Source organism: Musca domestica, unplaced genomic scaffold (assembly GCF_030504385.1).
Source record: "Musca domestica strain aabys unplaced genomic scaffold, Musca_domestica.polishedcontigs.V.1.1 102, whole genome shotgun sequence".
Classification (NCBI taxonomy): domain Eukaryota; kingdom Metazoa; phylum Arthropoda; class Insecta; order Diptera; family Muscidae; genus Musca; species Musca domestica.
This window is the reverse complement of record NW_026712117.1, coordinates 1,072,076-1,096,526: the sequence shown is the minus strand read 5'-3', so window position 1 is coordinate 1,096,526 and position 24,451 is coordinate 1,072,076. Positions and strand designations below refer to the sequence as shown.

At 34.6% G+C, this 24,451-nt stretch overlaps 1 protein-coding gene across 2 annotated transcripts in view; it reads right to left on the bottom strand.

Moving 5' to 3' along the window:
- LOC101900331 (glucose dehydrogenase [FAD, quinone]) overlaps positions 1-24,451 on the bottom strand; it is a 119,150-nt gene that overhangs the window by 50,658 nt on the left and 44,041 nt on the right. For both annotated transcript variants that reach the window (XM_059127972.1, XM_059127975.1), the window contains exon 3: positions 6,374-6,415. The gene's annotated coding sequence lies outside the window, so the exon portion shown is untranslated. The remainder of the gene's footprint in view (positions 1-6,373; positions 6,416-24,451) is intronic.

The window sequence follows — 24,451 nt, the reverse complement described above, 5'->3', positions numbered from 1 at the left end:
TTGAGGAAAAATTGTCAAACTGAACAAATTGTGTTTTTTGAGTACTAAAAAGGCCTAACACGAAATTTTTGGAACAAATCTGAAATTTTAAGGTGGACTTTTCTCTGACGAAATATCGGCCACTCTAGTATTTTCCTATACATTTTCAATATAACTAGAATGAAGTTCATAAAATGGGTGAATAAAGTAGCTAAAATCATCAAAATACCGAATATCGGGAGGTACCATTATATGGACCTGCACAGACACTTTTCTGTATTAGGCTGTAGTATCCATTTTGAACTTCAAATACCAAATTTGAAACAATTCCGATGAATACTGTCGCTTAAATCACCAAAATACCGAAAATTGGGAGTTGCCATTATATGGAGGCTATACGAAGACGTGGACCTGCACAGGCAATTTTCTGTTATAGTATTTTATGCTGATCAAGAATATATATATGCTTTTTGGGGTCTAAAATGTATATTTCGAGGTGTTACAAACGGAATGACAAACTTAATGTACCCTCCATACTATAGTGGAGGGTATAAAAAGGGACTTTTTACGCACTTACTTCGAAGGTAAGCGAATTTCCTTCACATATTCGTAATATTAATATGCATTATAATCAAACATTTCAAGTCACCGGGAAGCTATTTTTAATGGGTCTGCCAAACTGTTCCACAGCCAAGAGTAACAGCACCACCACATTTTGCATTGGCAGTGTGCCAAAGCAAAAGTGGCACCAACTAATATAGAAATACATACATATATACTCATATTAACATTTGCTTCCGATGTATACGAAATTATCAAAACAAATTCAAAAGCCAACGAATGAAGGAACAAAAAAATCGTAAATGCCGGTAAAACAAATAACGACATCCAAAAAGAAAAACAAAAAAAAAAAAAAAAAAAAAAAAACAAAATGAACGAATGAAAACAGAAAATCTTTAACAAAACATAAATCGTTAGCATTTTGCATTCGCTTGCTGGCAACTCAGCACCATATTCCCCCATGTAAAGAGGTGTCTATGGGCCATTTGTAAGGCAGAGGTGCATTGAATCATCCACAGTGGCAGTGGCTTGGAGCCGGAATGCCACATTGGTATGCAAACCACCACAAGGAGTTAAGCTGCTACAGGTGATGAAATCAAGACAGCCACATTGGTTGAGTAAAGCATGAGCTATGCAGCGGTTGCGTGGGTACACGGAAAGGAAAATCAAAAATTACCAAAAAAAAAATAATGTTCTTAAATGGGGCAGCTCCTAATACCCTCAGAGCCTAGAGAGTTATATCATTTGATGCGGCCAAAATGTGCCTCATCGAAATAACGGTTTTAGACCCTAGGTCTCTTTGGACCAAATCCGTTTCAGAACATTTGGAGTCGATCTAGCAAAGCCCGTCCTTCCGATAACTCTCGAAGGGAGTATCCGATTTGGTCCAACTTGGTACATCGCTATATTTTTGTAAAACTTAGATCGAGTTCGGAGATGGGCAATATTGGTCCACTCCTTCAGGTACCTCCCCCACAAAAGTTCGAAATTTTCAAAAAATATTTTTTTTTTGCACAGAAAGAGAAAGAATAATCCGATTTTGCTCGAACTTTGCGAAACCTAATATTTACGTCAGTGCTACGTCAGGTGGGAAAATGGACAATATCGGTCCACTCCATCAAGTACCTCCATCACAAAGGGGCAAAATTTTCAATAATTACAACTCTTATAAAATGTTATGTAAAAGTCCGATTGTCTTCATATTTCACACATCCCAATATTCCTATCAACTCAAGGTCTGGTGTTAAGATGGAATATATCAGTCTGCTCCTTCTGGTACCTCCCCCACAAAAGATCGAAATTTTCAAAATATATATTTTTTGCACAAAAAAACAACGATAATCCGATTTTGATCCAACTTTGCAAATCCTAATATTTGAGTCAGTGCTAGGTCAGGTGCGAATATGGACAATACCAGACCACTCCATCAGGTACCTCCCCCACAAAGGGTCAAATTTTGAATAAGTACAACTCTAATAAAATGTGATGTAAGTATCCGATTGTCTTCAAATTTCATATATCCCATTGATTTTGTTAACCCAAGGTCTGGTGCCAAGATGGAATACATCGGTCCACTCCATCAGGTACCTCCCCCACAAAGGGCCAAATTTTAAATAAGTACAACTCTTATAAAATGTGATGTAAGTCTCCGATTGTCTTCAAATTTCACACATCCCAATAATGTTATTAACCCAAGATCTTTTGCCAAGATGGAATACATCGTTCCGCTCGTTCTGGTACCTCCCCTACTAAAGGTCGAAATTTTCAAAAAATATTTTTTGCACAGAAAGAGAAATGATAATCCGATTTTGATCCAACTGAGCAAATCCTAATATTTGAGTCAGTGCTAGGTCAGGTGCGAAAATGTACAATATCGGTCCACTCCATCAGGTACCTCCCCCACAAAGGGTTAAAAATATTGAATAATTGAAACTCTTATAAAATGTGATGTAAGAATCCGATTGTCTTAAAATTTCACATATTCCAATATATTTATAAACCCAAGATCTGGTCTGGAATATATCGGTCCATACCTTCTGGTACCTCCCCACAACAGGTCGAAATTTTGAATATCCATTAAGCTCATAAAACGCGAAATTAACATCCGATTCCATCAAGACTTGGCACATCGAGTATTTCTATTAAAACTGTATCTTTTATAAAAATGGAAGAGATCCGACCATTCCTTTTAGTACCTCCCTTACAAAGGGTCAATGTTTTGAATAACCAAAACATTTATATAATCTGAAATAAGCACCAAGTTCTCTTTATATTTCACACATCCCATTATTTCCACTAACAAAAAATCTGTTGTGAAGATTGGATATATTGGTCCACTCCTTCTGGTACCTCCCCCACAAAGGCTCAAAATTTTGAATATCCATGAAGCTCTTAAAAAACGAAATTAACACCCGATTCCATTCAAAACTTAGTACATATCAATATTTCCATCAATGTAAGATCTGTTATAAAGATGGTAGAGATCGGACCATTTATTTTGCTACCTGCTCCACATAGAGTTAAAGTTTTTGGAAAAGAAAACGCTCAAAGAAAGCGAAATACGCATTCAAAAATCTTCACATTTCGCACATACAAACATTGTTGATAATACAATATCTGTTGTGCAGATGATATATATCTGTGAACCCCTTCTGGTACCTCACTAACATAGGGTTACAATTTTTAATACTTAATTCTGTCATAACTTGCGAAACAAGTCAGCGATTTTTTACAACTTGCTATATCTTAATATTTCTCTCTTTGCCGGAAACCTGAGATGAATATGGAACTTATGATTTTCCATAAATTGGATATAAATTTTAGTTTTTCTTGTAATATTGTCCATACCCATTTTTTATACCCTACAACACTATGTGTTGGGGGTATTATAAGTTTGATTGGGCCAAAAATTATGTAACACCACGAAATATTGATTTCCCATATAGGAAAGTATATATGGATCTTCCTATCTCGGCGAGCTGAGTCGATCTAGCTATGTATGTCCGTCCGTCTGTCCGTCTGTCCATGTTAATTTGTAATCACTCTACAGGTCGCAATTATGGTCCGATCTTCACGAAATTTAAAATGGAGGTGGGGCTAGGGTCAGAATAGAACCCTATTTCTTTTGGTGATGATCGCATAATATTTAGGGGTTGAAATGGACCAAAAAAGCCTACCCATTTGGGTGGTCATCGGATAATATTTAGCGGCTAAAATAGACCATATCTTTTTTGTTGAAAAAATTCAAAATTTTTCATTAAACCGCGAATATTTCAAATCCCGGCGAAATCACAAAGCCATGACAAGGGTACTTCTGATCTTTACATTGATGTTAAGATCCAACAAATCGAATATATAGCAAAATTTGTGCGATATATATGTCTATCAAAGAAGATATGCTTGAAAAATCTCTTATATGTCGAGAACGGCTGAACTGATTTCGACAGTTCTCATTAATTCAGAATGGCCTCTTGGCAGGAAAGAAAAAAACGTCTAAAAAAATCTCATAAAAATATCTCTCTAAAGATGAAATGATGATTTTGTAAAATTTTCTCATATTTTTTCAATTTTGTCATATTTTTGGCATATTTTCATTTTGAATTAAACATTTGGTAATATTTCTACAGCCAACAAAACTAAGTAGTTAGGATATCAGTATATCATACACAGATCGCATTTATGGCCCGATCCTTACGAAATTTTGCATGGAGATAAGATGAGGGTCAGAATAAAAGCCTACTCTTTTTGGAGATGATCGCCATATATTTAGGGGTTGAAATGGACCAAAAAACTGCAAAATTGTCAGCAGGTCGTAATTATGGGGGTTACCGGACATTGCAAAAGCCAAGCAGTTTTGGATAGCCATCCAAAAATATTCAATGTGTGAAGGAGTTTGCCAACTTTTATAGACAAAATACGAAAATGTCCATTCCAGTGTCTTTTTGGAGAATTCACAAATACAGGAAAGACGCACTTCTGACTATTTCGTTAACGCTGATTTCGTTGAAGAATATAGTCAAATGGCTGTATCTCATATAGATGCGTTTCAGTCAAAAAGCAATAATAAATGTTAATCTTTTGCCACTTCTTAGAGATTATAGGTCTTTGGGAAATATTGGTTCCAGATCTAAATTGGAAATGAGCAAATTATTTTAAGTTTCTATTATTCGAAAATTATAGAACGAAACCTGGTTTTCTTTTATTATTTGTCACAATATCTTGTGGAATTCTTTCGAGTATCTCGCCTATATAATCTGTATCGTTTATTATAGTGTTGTAGGGTATTCAACGGTCGGCCCCGCTCGACTGTAGCCTTTGCTTACTTGTTTATATATATGCCAGACTATATCTGGCACCCCACGCACTTGTTAACATTTTCTAAAAAGTATCTCATGTTAAGTGAAGGATGTTACCAATATAGTCCAAACCTGCAAGGTCGCTTATATTTATATCGTATTTATTTAGGTCCGATATGAAATGGACAATATTGGCCCATTCCTTCAGAATCCTCTCCAAGGAGGGTCAAGAGTTTGAATAAAAATAACAGAACTAAAAATATATTTAAATAATCGAACATTGGCTGAGGGTATAGCTCTGTTGGCAGGACCGACAGATACTTTTACGCATGTTTCTTTTATTAATTAAATAATTTTTTTTTTTCAGTGTCCAAACATATATTTTAATCGTCGTATACTATTTTACTTACATACACACAAATATATGCAGCTACAACTAACGTTGTTGTCGTTGTTTAGCTTGTGCTCCTACTTCCTATTTTCACTTTCAGCCGCCAAAAACCACGAAATAACTGACGTTTTTTCTTTTCGATCTTTTTTGTTTTTGTGTTTTCATTTCCATTCCGTTTTACAGCTATTGACACAAATTGGCTGTGGCCCGGGATGACGGTCACAGTGACAATAAAATTGATAAGGAATCCAAGCGTTGCAATGCAATGCGCAACACCACACAAAGGCACAGCAACATTGAACGCTTGGCATCGATTATCACATAGCGGACATTGTAACAATTTGGACGTTTTTTGAAGCTGACAGGTTAGAGTTTGAGTTCGAGGCTTAACCAATGTTGTGATTTGATTGGTCGTTTCTTGTTATTGGCTAAACTATTGATGTTGTTGAAACTAATGTTATCTGTTAACTAAGAACCGCAGGTGGAGTCGGCGTTTTAATATTAAGTCTTGTAAAAAAAAAAAAAAACAATAAAAAAGCAGTAAGTTCGGCCGGGCCGAACTTTGAATAACCTCCACCATTTGGAACGAATTAGAAAATTTTCAAAAAATAAAATCTATTAAAAATTCTGTTAAAATCTTTAAAAAAATCTAATATCGGAAGATGCCGATATACGATATTGTAGACCTATATAGACAATTACTTTTCAGGGGTTAAAGTGCTCACAAAGAACTCCGGGGGGTACCGTTATATGGGGGCTATACGATATCGTGGACCGATATAGCCCATCTCGACCTGCCTGCAGATAAAAGAGAGATCTGTGCAAAGCTTCCTATCTCAATTCGTTTAGAAGGTAGCGTGATTACAACAGACGGACGGACAGAGCTAAATCGTCTTAGAATTTTACGCTGATAAAATATATATATATACTTTGTTGGGTCTAAAATGATTATTTCGATGAGTTACAAACGGAATGACGAACTTAATATCCATCCTTAATCTCCTCCTTAATCCTTAATATCCTCTATACTATGTATGGTGGAGGGTATAAAAATAAAAAGAGGCTAACATTCCTTTAACCCAAAATAAATTTAGAAATAAAATTAAAAATTAAAAATTATTAAGGGTTCAGTTTGGGTATAGCTTACCTTAGGATATAAATATAATCGGGATGCCTCAATTATAAGCCCCTGAAAATAAAAAATTATTAATGATATATACCATTTTAAATGTATTTTATCGATAGTTAGTGTTATAAAACCTAGAAAGGTCCCGCCTCCATATAAAGTATAATATAAGTCTTTTCTACCCCTAAAAAAATGCTGGGAAATACAAAAGTACAAAGCCTCAAAAGGGAGTAACGTCAGACTAAAATAACTTGATCAGAAGCAAACGGCTAATACCATGTTGCATTTCTCAAGAGACTAAGTCCGCTCAAATGAGCAATATTAGTTATGTACTACTTTTCGTGATTAGGATGAAATGCAGGGTGAGATGAAAAAATTGCAACCAACTTAAGACTGCTGTCATTTCTAAGCCACTCGTACGACAGCTCTAAAAATTATTCCAGCGACAGCTCATTACATTGTTTACAAGCGTACTAAATCATTTTGGTGAGAATTTTCCCGAAAAAAAGTTATTCGTATTGAAATTCAAGCGTGCTAGTGTGATTTTTTTGGCTGGATTTGGCTGGAAAGCCACAAGTGGCTATCGTTAGAGCACTCCAGCATTTGAATGTAAATAAATCTTTTGTGTCTCGTACCATCGCTCGTAACCGTGATACTGATAGCCCAGCCAGACGTCAAGGAATTGGACGGAAGATACAGCAACATCAGCGACATGATAGAAACCCGCGTCGCAGTGGCTGCAAATGGCTCCGGAGCTGAACATATTGCAATATTCCATTCGGCAAATATTGAAAAATGAGCTCGGATTAAAAACTGCAAGAACTTACATCGCAACAGAAAGAAAATAGACTCAAAAGAGCTAAACAGTTGCCTCGCTTGGCCGAAAGCGATGAAACGCCGAATTTGGTTTTCTCCGATGAGAAAACATTCGTTGTCCAGAAGGTTGTAACCAAACAAAATGATCGTGTCTACTTGCCAAAGAGGTCAGCTGAAAATGTGCACCTTCGGTTGTGTACCCAGAACCCAAGCGCCGGCCATGGTGATAGTGTGGGCAGCCATAATAGCCGATGGTCGCTCCGCTCGTATTAATCGACCGTGGTATCAGAATAAATGCCGAATATTATCGCGAAAATATTCTGGAGGGTGTATTGAAGCAAACATTTTGGCCGCAGACCTTGGACATTCCAACAGGACTCAGCACCATCGCACTCAGCACGCGCCACCCAAGAATGGTTACAAAATGAGGTTTCTCGCTTCATCTCCGGATAACAATCCGTTGGACTATTGTTTCTGGAGTATTTCGGAAAGCTAGGTTGGCACAAAAAATACCAAAGTGACGATCACCTCAAGCAAACGCTTCGCCAAAATACGGCAGATCAACATTCGGACAGCTTGTGACGGTTTCATTGGCCGTTTGAAGGCCATTATTCGTGCCTAAGGTGACCAATTCGAAGAAATCCAAACTTATTCTAAAATTTGATGTTATTTCCGACTTTTATGCCTTCATTCAATAAAATTAAAAAAATGTAAAAATTATGGCGTTTGACTTTGTTGCAGTTTTTTATGTCACCCTGTATATTACGCCGGTGAGGTGCTAAAATTAAGGTCATTTGGGTTGATATTGGCCATTTGGTACACAATTAACCTAAATGCGGTTGACGATATATATGGGTTGCTATATCTAAATTTGAACCCCATTATAATGGGGATTATGTCCAAAACTATTGCGGACATATACCCTATTATTGGGTATGTATTTTTAACTTAGTCCAATAATATGTATCTAACTTTCATAACATCACTAGCCGGACTTCGGTGGAGTCCTGAGATTTTCTCCATAGTTTTGTCTAAACTTTATGAGTAGCCGACCTTAAATTTTAAAGTCAATATCTTCTGAACTACATGAGATTTCAACACATATAGCTCCAATTTGAAAGGCAAGAGTGTAGGTTATAATGCAGCCCAGAATGGGTCCATTATCTAATTTTTGAAGAGGTTTTAAGTTTTGGTACAAAAATACAAATTATCTTGTATCATATAACCGTCAATCATATTATCTATCTTGTGGGATAGGTATTTCCATAAGCTTTCGAAAAATACCCATTTCCGAACTTTCGAAAACCGTGAATTTCCCCCCACGAAAAAATGACTTTACAGTAATCAGGTTAAAAAATACCTAATTGTGATTTCAGGTCAATCCGAGCAAAGAATATAAACTCAACATTAGCCTTGTTTTCTATTCGCAAACGGTCATACTGCCCCTGGGGTTTAAGATCGTTTTGGAAACGAACTTTATTATGGAAGATATGACCAAAAACAAGTAAAAAACAGTAATTTCGGCCGGGCCGTTATATGGGGCCGTTATATGGGGCCGTTATATGGGGCCGTTATATGGGGCCTATACGATATTGTGGACCGATATAGCCCATCTTCGAACTTGACCTGCCTGCAGACAAAATATAGATCTGTGAAAAATTTTAGCTTCATATCTTAATTCGTTTAGACTGCAGCGTGATTACAACAGACGGACGGACAGGGCTAAATCGTCTTAGAATTTTACGCTGATCAAGAATATATATACTTTGTTGGGTCTAAAATGATTATTTCGATGAGTTACAAACGGAATGACGAACTTTATATACTCTCCATACTATGTATGGTGGAGGGTATAGAAAAAAAAAAGAAAAAACGGACATAATCCCCACAATTGCAATCCAAAAACATTGCGTAAGCCCGAGAATATTACTGTATTGGAAGCAGCGTTCGAAAATAAACAGTATGGTACTGTACCGTAGTGTTCTGTACCGTTCCGAGGTGGAGTGGTACACTAAGATAATGTACCGTACCGGAGCACAACCATTAAAAAATATTTTAGTGATACTGTACCGGAGCACAACAAGAATCGTACTGTACCGCAGTCGGAGCACTACGAAATCGTAGTGTTCCGCAGTCGGAGCACTACAAAATCGTAGTGTACCGCATGGCGGAACATTAAAAAAATAATGTATCGGTAGTGTACCACACATGTGTTGTTTACGATTTGTGAGAAAAATTAGATGTTTTATGTTTTTGATAATGCAAAAATTACTAGCATAATTCAATATTATGAAAATAAAAGCTGGATTTATTTTATTTGTCATGTATATTTAGATTGGTTGCAAGATTGAAGAAAGTAGAAAAATATGGGAATAGGTAGAAAGAATAAAAAAGGACCAAATCTGAAGTCATAATAATTTGTATTTAACCATTCAAAATTGAAATTTTCCACGAAAAAGGGTATTTTAGTGGTTGCATTGCAATGGGTTATTATGCAAATAATTTACCTGCTATTTTGTGGTACCGAAAAATGAATGAGTGTTGGTGTAAAAAACTAAATATTTTACAGTGTATGGCTGAGTGTTTAAAATCAGTTCGATTTTCTAATGTGGTCATGTGCTACACTACGATTTTTTAATGCACCGATTGCGGAACACTACGTTTTTTTAGTGCTCCGACTCCGGTACACTACGATTTTTTAGTGTTCCGACTGCGGTACACTACGATTTTTTAGCGCTCCGACTGCGGTACACTACGATCATCGTTGTGTTCCGGTACAGTATCACTAAAATATTTTTTAGTGGTAGTGTACCGGAACACTACCGCTAAAAATTTTTTTAGTGATACTGTACCGGTACAGTACACTATGTTAGTGTACTGTTTATTTTCGAACGCTGATTGGAAGAGAGTGTGAGTGAAGCGCCATCAACATTAATTCGTCGTTGTTCCTAACAATTGAAAATTTCGGAGACATCATTAACACGAATTTTGCATAAAGACCTTGGAACCAAGTCTAACGCGTTTTCGTTTCGTTAAGTGAACCTGATATAGACATACAAAAGATGCAGATTTTGAAAACAAATATTTTCAGGGGAAGCTCATTTTGATCTTGGCTGGTATGTTAACAATAACATTGAAGCATTTGAGGCACAGAGAATCCGCACGCATGCATTGAAAAGCCGTTGCACCCAAAACAAATCAGTGGTTGGTGTGGATTTTGGTCCAGACGCATAAATGGGATATTTTTCTTCGAAATGAACGAATTTTTGTTCACAAAACTTGAAGAGGAGGATATTGGCAACATTTAGGTTCAAAAGTTTTTCTCTCTATGTGCAGAGAAACGGAACCCCCTACTTTAATTAATGTATATATACATATAATGCATGAGCTTTCAAATAAATATGTCACTTTTGTTTAACAATAATATTAAATTAAATATATATAACTGTCAAATGATATTGAACAAACAAAGCTACTACTACTTCTTAAGAGAAATTTGAAAAAGAAATACCAAGAGTGGTCTTTCTTAAGAAAAAACCCATTCAAGAGACGACAGTCTGTGGACACTTGAAGGTTGTGATTGAGCTTTGGCTAATTTGAATTTTGCAAAAGTGCCGAGCAGTCAGTACTGACTGCAGGTATTTTTTATTAAAGCACATGTTATTTCATATTCGATTTATGATAAATATGTTCCGGTTCTGGTTACTTGATTTGAAATTAGCATATACTTGAAATTGTATCAAATGGCGTAATGATTTCTTTTTTTTTTGGTTTGAGTGCATTAGAATATTATGTTGTTGTTGTGTCACTTACCTATTATCTTCAAGATTGTTTTAATATGTTTCTATTTTGGCAATGATGATTGCATAATCGAATGTTTAATGACAATTTTTGTGTATTGCAAAAAATATACAAAAAATCAGGGGTTTACTGGATGCTTCGACATTTCAAATATTTCAAAAAATTTCAATTGAGACTGATTTGGGGGATAATTTAAACAACTGTTTTTGATTTTTTGCTTTGTTTGATTTCGAGCCAGTACTGACTGACGTTTGTGTCTTAAGTCTTTTGTTTGCAAATTGTATTCATTTTAGAGTGATGTGCTACAACATGTTTTTCGATGATACACGAAATTGCCCAAAATGTAACTCTATGCCATGTAGATCGTGTTTGAGAGCTGTGCAAAACAAAAACAAAAAAACGAATACAAATTTGAATTTGAAATATTTATGACAGGCAGTTTCATCAGATCATTTTTCTCTATTTTTGCCAACATTATTTTCCCAAAAAACACTTTAGTCATTGCCTGTTTTTTTGTGTGAATGGAGGTCCATGGTGCTCGATGACATTTAAATTAAAGTTCATAGAATCTACAATCGAAAAAAACACCGATAATGGCAAAGGCAGTTTATCTCGTTGTTGTTTTAAATTCGCACACCACAAAAAAGCAAACACTCACACACACAGACACTCTCAAATATGGACCACTGTTATATGTTTTTTTTTATTTTTCCATTAAGTACATATAGTTTAGCAGTAGTTAGAGCGAGCGCCTGGAAAACTGGTTCGTTCAACTAAAAATAAAAAAAATAAATAAAAGCATGGCCATGTTTTTACTACCGAACAAGAAATACTATTTTCGCTTGAAATTGAACTGCATTGCATCGACTGCAACTTATGAATGAAATTGAAGAAACAAAAAAGCCAATAATTTAAAACAAACGAAAATCAGTCAGTCTGTCGGTCTATCTGTCTACCGGGACAGACATAAATACTATTATATGCTCCAATTTAAAAAATAATGATCCAGAAAAAAAAACAAATATTTTTTTCATCATCATAAACACATAATTAGCAACCGGCTTGATGCTGTGCAGAAATAACTAACCAGAAGTGAAAAACGTTCAACGTTTAGATCATGAGATTTCACATAAACAAATAATTATTGGATAAACGACAGTGGCATGGAAGTGGAAAATTGCGAATTTTTCGTTGCATTTTTTTTCAGAGCATTTTTTTTCAGAGTATTTTATAGCCTCCACCATACTATGGAGGGTATATTAATTTTGTCATTCCGTTTGTTACTCATCGAAATACTCATGTCAGACCCAACAAAGTATATATATTCTTGATCAGCGTAAAATTCTAAGACCATGTCCGTCAGTCTGTCTGTCTGTTGTAATCACGCTATCTTTCGAACAAATTGAGATAGAAGGCTAAAATTTTGCACACATGTATATTTTGCCAGTAGGCAGGTTAAGTTCGTAAATGGGCCATGTAGGTCCAAGTTATCATATAGCCCCCATATAACGGTTCCCCCGATATTCGGTATTTTGATGATTTTAGCGACATTATTTAACGGAATCGTTTAAAATTTGGCATTTGAAGTTCGTGATAGATACTTCAGCCCGTGCCAGAAAATTGTCTGTGCAGATCCACGTCTTCGTATAGCCCCCATATAACGGTTCCCCCTATATTCGGTATTTTGATGATTTTAGCTACATTTTTAATAGATTTTTCTTCAAGTTTCCCATTTAAATATTGTAATAACGTATGACAAAAATTGCCCATGCAGGTCCACGTCGTCGTATAGGCATTCGGAATTTTTAAGATTTTAAAAGAATTTTTAACGGATTTTATTTTTTTGTTTTTGGAAATTGTCAAATTTGTACCAAATGGTGGAGGGTATTTAAAGTTCGGCGAACTTACAGCATTTTTATTTGTTCATTTTTTTTTTTAATTTTCCTTATTTTTTTTTCTACTAATATTTTACTTTTAGAAAACCAGAAAAAGGTCCAAATCCATTTATTGTATATTTCATCTTTGGTTTTTGATAGGTATTCAAAATTCCATTTATGGATTTTAGCCGCTAACTAAAATCTAATCGTCATCCAAAATGCAACACTTCTGCATGGTCCTAAGTCCTAATCTCATGAAAAATTCTAATCTCATTTTGTATTGTGTCTAGGATGGTTGGTATTTAGAATGAGATATATCAGTCCACGTTTTGGTATAGATGGCGGCTAACGGACCCTCCAGATATTCTGAATTTTGATGATTTTCGCAACATTTTGTCACGGATTTATCTATAAATTGGTATTTGGCGGAACATTTTATAATGGTACCCACCGATAACTGCTTTATCCAAATCGCTTAAATTCAGATACTTTTAAATAAAAATGTTTCCTTTATCCAAAGTTTCGGCCCGGCCGAACTTAATATTTTGTTACTTGTTACAAATTATCATAAACAGATAGACTGACGGACAGACACGCATAACTTGATCGACTTAGCTTGGGGAGATAGGATGATCCAGGGATGTGAACGTTTTGAAAAAATCAGACATTAATATCCCACTTTAAGCAAGTTATTGATAAACTGGGCTACAAAAAGTACCAGAAGAACTGGTCTGATCTCTTCCATCTTTATAACAGATCTTGCGTTGATAGAAATATTGAGATTTGCCAAGTCCGAATGGAACCGGATGTTAATTTCGCTTTTTATGAGTTTTGTGGATATTCAAAACTTTTAAATGTTGTGGGGAAGGTACATGATGGAGCGGATCGATATATCCCATCTTCACAGCAGACCTTGTGTTAGTTGAAATAATGGAATGTGGAAGGGAACCGGATGCTTATTTCGGATTTTATTTTCGTTTTCGATATTAAAATGTTGACCCTTTGTGGGGAGGTACCACAAGGAAAGGTCTGATCTCTAAAATCTTTATAACAGATCTAGTGTTGATACAAATATTCCGATGAATGGAAACGGATAATAATTTCTTATTTCGCGAGCTTCATGGATATTTAAAATGTTGACCCTTTGTGAGGGAGGTACCAGAAGGTGTGGATCAATATATATTTACCCTTCCCAGCAGACCTTGGGTTGATAAAAATTTTGTAATGTGTGTTATTTGAAGACAATCGTACTCTTACATCACATTGTATAAGATTTATATTTTTCCAATTTTTTAAACCTTTATGGGGGAGGTATTCGATGGAGTGGACGATATTGTGCATTTTTGCAACTGACCAAGCACAAATTGAAATATTAGGATTTGGAAATTTGGAGCGATATTGGATTATCCTTTCTCTCTGATATGTGATATATACCCTCTCTAGCCATATGGCTATAAGGGTATAATAATCGAACATTGAATGACGACATAGGTTTGTCGGCAAAACAGACTGATACTTTTTTACTTATTTTTTTAAATTGTGACCTTTTGTGGGGGAGATACCATAAGCAATGGACAGACATTGCCCATCTTCGAATTCGATTGACGTTTGACAATAATATTACGATGTACTAAGTTTGGTTGAAATCGAATACTCCCCTCGAGAGTTATCGTGCGCACCAGCCAGACAGACAGACGAACGGACGGACATCGCTAGATCGACTCCATATTTCCGAAAACGGATTTGGCCCAAAGAGACCTAGGGTCTAAAACCGTTTTGGCCATATCAAATGTTATATATCCTCTGTAGCCATGTGACTGAGGCTATAAATATTACGATGTACCAAGTTTGGATCAAACGGAATACTACAGTTGAGAGTTATCGTTCGGATAGACCGGTAGAAAGGCACATGGATGTAAGGATACACGAACATGGATAGATCGAGCGCTTAAATTAATAATTCAAAATTTCAAAAAGGTTGTAGCTCTGTCTGCTCGATCCTTAATGAGGCTGCACAACATTTTAATATTGAATACTATAGGAAATTTTAAATTACGAAATTCGGAAAGTCCAGCTTCATGCAAATTTCCAAAGTTTTTTTTATCACTTCATTTGAGCACTAATTCAAAATTTTTATTCGCCAAGAGTGACCCGCATGTAAAATTGAAATAAATCTTGCTAATAGCTAAATAAATAGGAATTCCCTTTAGTACCATTCGTATTGTTTAGGTGTGGATTTAGAAGAAAATCGCATCTTTTCTTAACATTATGCATCAGGAGTGCAAAATTCCAAAGTCCTAGCTTTTGCCGATCGTTCAATGGTAATATTGTACTTTTTGTTTTTCTTAAGCACGAGTTTTCAAAAATCTCGCCTTATCTTCTCTTAACAACAATGAGCCTTATGTAAAAAAAAGGTCTAGCTCTTGGTAAACACTAGAAATCAATGTTGTAACTTTTGGTACTTTTCCTTTTATTATTTCACAGTTCTGACTTTTGCCGTTAGTTTTAGAAGAGTGCAGTATCATTTTTTGCCTGTTTGTATTTTTAGTACTGTTTACGTATTAATTTTCTACAACTCCGGCTTATGTCGCTTCTTAATACCACCAGTTAGTAATTGTAGTACAACTCCTCACCTGATACCTATGTTAGTACCCAAAAAGAACGACTTTTTGAATTGAATTTCATTTAGAATTTTAAATTTCAGAATTGTAGCTCTAGCAGTACAATATTTGGTATTTATACCCTACAAGGGTATAATGTCTTTGTGCATTTGTTTGTAACATGGTAAAAGAAGCGAGATAGACCCATAGTTACTTATGAGGATCTTCATTGAATCACTTTCTGAATGAGATATATCAGTCCACGTTTTGGTATAGATGGCGGCTAACAGTCCCTCCAGATATTCTGTATTTTGATGATTTTCTCAACATTTTGTCACGGATTTATCTAAAACATGGTATTTGTAGATCATAATGGGTTCCAGCTCCGGTGGCGGAACATTGTATAATGGTACCCACCGATAACTGCTTTATCCAAACGCTCAGATACATTTAAATAAAAATGTTTCCTTTACCCAAAGCATGTTATCTGTCCGTACGTGCGGTTCAGATTTGGATATAATTTCCACATATATCTTTATCCAATTTCAGGTTTACACTACCAACCGATTTCAGTCTAGAAGCAAGTACATCAAAAATCGGTTCAGATATAGCCATAGCTCCCATATATATGTTTCATCCGATTTGTTTTTTAAGTCCCTTAACCTCGTAATAAGCATCCGACAACAATGATGTTTGATTACAGAAATCAGATACAGCCCAGAATTACCCCTGCCAAATTGTATCAAGATCGGTTCCGATTTGTATATAGCTCCCATATATATCTTCAACCGATTTCGGGTTAATTGTGCACCAAATGGCTAATATCTGGCACATCCGACCAAATTCAGTCTAGAAGCAAGTACATACAATTTGGTTAACATCGGTTCAGATATTGATATAGCTCCCATATATATGTTTCATCCGATTTGGTATTTAAGTCCCTCACATTCGTAATATGCATTCAACAATGACATTTGGAATCTGATATTTTATAGAGATCGGAAATACCTTTGCCAAATTTTATGGAGATCGGCTAAGATTTAAATATAGCTCCCATATATATTCTTAATCCGATTTCAGGTTTACTGTGCAAGTAATGGCTAATATCAGCCCAAATGGAGTGAATTTCGGGAAGTACGTTTCCATTTTGTGGAACTCGGCTCCGATATATATTTTTTTATTTTAATCTTTCTCGAAGAGATATCATGCACTCCATAGCAATGTTATTTGGCATAAAAGATTAAAATATTTCCGTCAAATTTTGTGAAAATCGATTCAGAATTGGATATGTCTCCCAATATTTTAGTCGCCTCTGAAACCTAACTATAACTGATCTAAAGCCAAAGGTTGATAGAAGGTATGATCTACTTCAAATCAATTAATTTGTTACCGGAGCTGTACTAAATATGCATAGTGGTGTAGGGTATCATGTAGTCTGCCCCGCTCGACTTTTGACTTTTCCTTATGGTTTTAGTATTCATTTTCTAAATTAACGAGCTCCCTTATATGCTCCCTAGTAACAAAATTCCGCCCAACAGCTTAAATTTGAAAATTTTAGGCCAAAATATATGTGGACATCCCAAAGGACTTCTGACTAGCTGTAGCTGTACAATATTTAGCACTTTTCTATACCATTCCAAAACCACAACTTATTTGAGTCTGTGCCAATGTGATTTTAGCGCCATAAAAAATACTAAAACCTTTTTAGTACGAATTTTCGGAAATACTTACTTATCTTCTGTCTCGTATCAGTAGTGACCCACATCTTGAAGAAGGCTTCATATGTGTATACCTTCAGAAGGTCCTTTGTTAAAAGATAAGGTGTTCTTCACAAATATCTTCCAGTCGTAGAAAATCGTTTACAGGTTGTCTATTAAGGAAGATCTTTCGTAGTAGGTCAACAGAAGGAAAAATTCTTCACACCCATGCCAGAGGTGAGTTTGAGCAATTGCATAATGAACGCATTTAAGCATTACTTTCATATTTGCAAATCATAAACATCATAAATTCAATATAACATTATCTCAATTTCCAGTTCCCGACATTTTACACCGATCTGATATAATCTCGCCGTTTATGTGCATTGCACCTACCTCTCTCACATCACGTAACATTATCCTTTGCGGCTTTCCTTTTAAATGGAAATTAATCACAAATATTTGCATAATTTATTGCGGACGGTTGCGGGGAAACCACATGTGCACATGTGAGAGTCGCACTTGTTATGCGTCACACCGCATTAAAATATGCTCCAATAATAATTAACAACTTGTATCCAATTTGGTAATTATTAAAACAAGTTTATTTCGTTTTGAATATTGGCCGTTAATACCTTAACTTCTGACAAGTAGTTGTTTTATATAAACAAACTATTGACACTTATGTCCATATATTTTAAGTCAAATAATGCGAATAATGTGAATAATGTTTATACAAATGTTTGTAAATTTTCTAATCATGTCCATTTTTTATGTCATCGAGTTTTTGTGATGTATGTATGTCTAATAGATTATTGCCATTGCCGTATGGTAAAAATTGGGAATTTCCAACACTGCTCTCTCTCTAAGTTGTGGTGATATTTTCTGCAGGGGAAAACTTTTTGGTTGAAAAACTCGAAAGTTGAAAAGTCTTGCGCGTTTAGGAATAAAGCTTAAAGTTACAAATTGCCCAATTTTTAAACTGTTAATATGATCCTTCAGGGCTGTTTATGGCAAAAAGAGGTTTTAGGACTTCTTGGTAAAAAATGGAATTTTTGTAACTGCCTGGAATAATGTCGTTACATTTCTAGGAATTCATGCTAAAGAATCAGTGATTTTGTTGAATCACTTTGTCCGATGCCTGTCTGTCCGTCTGTCTGTTGTAATCACTTTATCATTCTAACGAATTGAGATAGAAGGCTAAAATTTTGCACACATGTTTATTTTTCCAGTAGGCAGGTTAAGTTCGTAAATGGGTCATGTAGGTCCACGTTTTCATATAGCCCCCATATAACGGTACCTCCCGATATTCGGTATTTTTATGATGTTAGCGACATTATTCACCGGAATTGTTTCAAATTTGGTATTTGAAGTTCGAAATGGATACTACAGCCTATGACAGAAAATTGTCTGTGCAGGTCCACGTCTTTGTATGGCCCCCATATAACGGTACCTCCCAATATTCGGTATTTTGATGATTTTAACGTCATTATTTAGCGGAGTGGTTTCAAATTAAGTATTTAGAGTTCAAAATGGGAACTACAGTCTATGACAGGAAATTGTCTATGCAGTTCCAGGTCTTCGTATAGGCTTCATATATAAGTATCTCCCTATATTCGGTATTTTGACGATTTTAGGTACAATACTCACGGAAATTGTATGAAACGTCGTATTTTAAGTTCGTAATGGATGCTACAGCCTGTGACAGAAAATTGTCTATGCAGGTCCAGGTCTTCGTATAGGCTTCATATATTAGTATCTCCCTATATACGGTATTTTAATGATTTTATCTACTTTATTCACCGTTTATTTCAAGTTTCGAATTTGAATATGCATATGTAGGTCCACGTTGTATAGACCCCAATATAACGGCTATATTCGGTATTTTTACGATCTTAACAAAATTTTTTAACGGATTTTATTTTTTGAAAATTTCCAAATTCGTTCCAAATGGTGGAGGATATTTAGAGTTTGGAAATCGAACATTTATTTTTAATTTTATGGGAATAAATGATAATCAAAATGTTCAACTTTTGTGAGGAAGGAACCACAAAGAGTGGGTCCATAGATTCCTTATTCACCTCAAATCTTAGGTTGAGAGAGATATTTAGATATACCAAGTTTGAAAAGAATCGCTGACTTGTTTTCCAAGTTATGAGATATATAAATACTGATTATTGTAACCCTTTGTGTGGGGAGGTACTAGAAAGGGCGGGACTATATCTATCATTATCGCATCAGATCTTGTGTTAGTAGAAATATTGGAATGTTCGAAGTTTAGAAAGAATCAGATGCTCATTTCGCATTTTATGAGAGATATAATAATTCACAATTTTGAACCGTTGTGGGTGAGGTATCAGATGGAGTGGACCGATAAATCCTAGCTTCATACCAGACACTTTTTTAATAAAAATATTTGGATGTGTGAAATTATAAGATAATCGGGTGCTTATTTGGAATTTTCTGACTGATTGACCCGTTGTGGGATGGTATGAGAAGAAGTAGGCGGATATATCCCATTTTTAAATTTTGTGTTGGAGGAAATATTAGGATGTGCTACGTTTGAAAAGAATCAGATGCTCATTTCGCATTTTATGGTCGTCATGGTTATTTATAATTTTGACCCGTTTTGTGGGAGGTACTAGAACGGACCACAGTTCGATCCGATCTTGATACCAGATTCTTCTTTCACATTTTATAAGAGAGACGATTATACAAAATGTTGAACATTTGTGGGGGAGGTACCTTAAGGAGTGAACCTATATATCCCGAATGATCCTTTCTCTTTCTAAGAGGTAAGTATATTTTTCTTGAAGGGGACATATCTAAAGAAATGGACCGATGTTGCCCATCTCCTAACTCGATATAAGTTTGATAATAATACTACGACGTACCAGGTTTAAATCAAATCGGATACTTCTTCGAAAGTTATCGTGCGCACCAGCGAGACAGATGGACGACCTAAATGGACTTCAAATGTCCTGAAACGGATTTGGTCTAAAAAGACCTAGAGTTTAAGACCTTTCTTTCGCTTAGACATGTTTTAGCCATATCAAATGATATATACATCCAATGAGAACCGGAACATCCAAGTTATTGAGACTAGTATTCGATAATTTTTTTTTAAACTCCTTATTCTTGTCTAGGAAGTTCTTTCAAAAATCCATGAATTTTTGCCAAGAAATCCTTGAAATTTGTGCTTAAAAAATTCTATAATTTGTTGTCGGCAAGTCCTTGATATCTGGCTATATATGACAATACATAAGAATAAGTCACTGAAAAATATTTTCCAAAAATCCACGATTTGTTATGAAACAGTCCTTGAAAAAATCTGTTATCATCTGAATGCGTTTTTGCTAGGATATTCCTTAAATCCCTCGAGTCCTTAAAAACTATTTTTAATTAAATCTATGGTTTTTTTAGTCTTTGAAAAAAGAAAAGAAGAAAAAATTATTTTCAACAAATTTATAATATTTTTTTTTTTAACAGAATGTCCTTAATGGCCTAAAATTATACATAGACTTCAAGTTCTTGAAACTATTTTTAGAAAATCTTTAATACTTATCCCTAACCCGAATTTGTTGAAAAACCGCTATTTTTAAACAGGAAGGTCTTTCAAAACTCTAGTTTGTTGCGAGGAAATCCTTGAATGTGTTTCCAAAATTTTCAAAAAAGAAGAAAAAAAAAAAAGACTAGAGACTACGTTACATTAGTTCTTGACTTTTTAGAGTTTTTAAGAAATTTTACGGGCAACTCCTTGATTTTTTTTTACCAAGAGGTCCTTTAAATAAATCCTATAACAATTTGTTATTTTTTGCATTAAACATTTTTCAATTTAATTTTTTTTTGCCCAGAAGTCTATATGATAGTTTAAAAAAAAATTCCCAAAAAGTTAAAGAATTTCTTATAATTTTTTTAATAGTTTGCCAAGAAGTCCTTAAAACCTGGTTACCTTATACATTAGTAATACAACAGGAACGTCCGTGGAAAATATTTTAAAAACTCTAATATTTTTTGTTAAGAAATCCACTAATGAATTAAAAAATCTATATTTTATCATGAAGTCCTTAAAGCCCGTATACATTTGGTAATATAACTGTGAGTCCTTTGAGAATATTTTTAACCCAATATGTTTGGCCCGAAAGATTTTAAAACATTAAAAAAAAAACAATATTCTTGATCAGAAGTCCACCATATATAGTATGGAGGGTATATTACGTTCGTTTTTCCGTTTGTAACTGATCGAAATAATAATTTTAGACCCTACAAAGTATGTATATATACGCCTGTCCGTCTCTTGTATAACGGTACCGCTAAAAGGTTTATAGGTTTACGACATTGTATGACCCCCATATAACGGTACCGGTACCCCCTGAAATTCGGTATTTTTTACTTGTTAAACAATATTAGATGGTCAAAAATTGGACCAAACCGGATAATTTTTACCTTTTGTGGGGGAAGTTTCAAAGGAAGTGAACCGATTAATGAGCTAGATTTGAGTTTGGTGAAATTTTACGATCCATTTGTGGACCATTTCAGATACTCCCTTCGAGGGCCTATTTAGGGTTTCAGGAGGAGTAATGGTCATTTTAAAATATCTAATAATTCATGCTTGAAGAAGTGATCACAAATAGTCTATTTTTAGGGAATTACAGTCATTATAAAATATCTCAAAAATCATTTTTTAAAATGTGATCACAAATAAAGCTAAATTTGCTGAATAATTCATGTTTACAAAGTGACCAAAAAGTCGATATTTAACAAGTTATAGCTATAACCATTTCAAAATATCCAGTAATTCAAGCTTTAAAAAGTCGTCACAAATAATATCTAAAATCGCCGAAAAGTCTGTATTTAAGGAGTTATGGCCATTTTAAAATATTTAATAATTCATGTTTACAAAGAGATAACAAATAGTCTGTATTTAACGAGTTATGGCTATTTAATCCAACAATTCATGTTTTAAATAGTGATCACAAGTAATAGCTAAAATCGCAAAAAAGTTCAAGTTTACAAGGTGAAAACAAATAGTCTATATTAAATGAGTTATGGCCATTTCAAAAAAAAAAAAAAAAAAAAAAAAAATCCAATAATTCATGCTTTAAATAGTGATCACAAGTAATATCTAAAATCGCAAAAAGGTCAATATTTAAGGAGTTATAAGAATTTTGACCATTTATAATTCATGTTTGCAAAGTGACCACAAATAGCTTATAATTAAGGAGTTATGTCAGTTTTAAAATATCTAATAATTCAGCTTTTATAAAGTCATTACAAATAACAGCCAACATCGCCGAAAAATCAATATTTAAGAAGTAATGGCCATTTAAAAATATCCAATAATTCATGTTTGCAAAGTGACCACAAATTATACTTGAAATCGTCGAAAAGCAATATTAAGGAGTTGTTGCCTTTTTAAAATGTCTAATAATTCATCCCTAATATACTGATGATAAATAATAGCTAAAATTGTCGAAAAGTCAATATTTAAGAGTTATGGCCATTTTAAAATATCTATCCAATATCTATTTTTCGCCCAAGAAGTCCTTCCAACAAGTTTACGATTGTTGAAGAGGTTGTCTCTGTAAAATGTCGCCAAAATCCTTTTACTTGGTCAAATTTTGTCAAACATATTAAAATGCGCAAAAATTAGAGTGGATATGTACATATCCATGAGGTACATTTCGGTTGCATCAAATGATAAATACCCTTGGCTTGGGGTATAGTGATCCTCCATCTATCTTATATCCATAGGACTGGAAATTTTTAGTACTAATTCCCAAATTACTAGCAAGACGCTCCCCTTTAATATAACAATTAATTCCGATTTTAATATTCGTTTATTTTATCCCTAACTTTTACAAACTCTATACTTCGGGATAAAACATAAGTGTTGCATCAAACAAAAGACTTAAGAAACAAGCACTGAAAAACATTTAACCATAGTTACTATGTCTCAATTCCTTATGTGGCATATGGTGGCAGTATTTCAACACTCAACAGCGGCAGCAGCACCATTCCAATTCAAATCCATTTTACTTTTTTATTCGAAATTAATAACAGTTATTTCATTGACTAAATACGAAATTTAAGTTTAAATGTTTTTTTTTTATTTTTCGTTTTGTATTATTTTTTTCTTGAGTTATCATTAAATAGCATTTAAGTTCTATTGTGTAAATCGTTGGCATTGTCGAGAAGCAGGCGTTTGTAAGATAGCGTTACTTTGCTTTTCACTTTGTTTTGGTAAGCAAAACACTTCGCTCAACTTTTTATTAGGCCAAGAGGAATTGAGCAGCCACCAAACAACACAGATGCTGTTTCAATTTGGCGTTTTTGTTTCAACAATTTTTGTCTGATAGCAATTCAGCAAATGCTGTAACATTTGCTACCATTTGTTGTAATGCTCGCTGATATCTTGGTTTGTGTTGTTGTTGTTGCTGTTGTGATTATATATTATAATAGCATATTGCGCCCGTAAGCTAATCCGTTCAGCTTCTTTGCCATCATCATTGTGGAGTTTTGAGCTTCACTGCGTTTACATTCATCTGCAAGTTGGAGCTTTTGTTTTTTTGGTTTTTATTTTTTTTTTAATTTCTTGCTTGGCCTCAGCTGAATCTTTGGGCAACACTTGAAGATATTTCGTTTAGATTTTACACAATCATGGCAGAAAGATAGAAAAAGGAGGAATAGGAAAGAATGGCAAAAATATGCCAATCATTTGTTACTTTGTAGATTTTGGAATTTGTCGTTCCTCTTGGAACGAGAGGAAATTTTGAATAATTCAAAAGACTACCATACTTTTGTCATTACGCCACTGTCAGCCAAAAATTGATAGGCTTCTGTGCCACTTTTAGCATTACTAGTAGCCAGCCAAAAATTTTCATCCAAATTTAGTCATTAGATCTGAACTGATCTCATTTCTGAGCTGTATCTGATATCTGGTACCAAACATCATTCTTGTGAAGTGAATATTACGCATGTGGGTGACTTAAAACTCCAAATCGAATGAAATATATATACATGGGAGCTAAGCTATATCTGAAGCGATTTTCACCAAATTTGATGTGCTTGCTTCTAGAGAGAATTTTATGGATGTGCCAAAATTCAGGTCATTTGGGCTGATATTAGTCATTTTTTGTTGCACAAAAAAACCTGAAATCGGATAAAAATATATATTGGTGCTAAATCCACAACTGAACCAATTTTAGCACTTATTTCTGAGCTGTATCTGATCTCTGGAAACAAAGATTATTGTTATGGAGTGCATATTACGCATTTGAGGGACTTAAAATCCCAAATCGAGTGAAA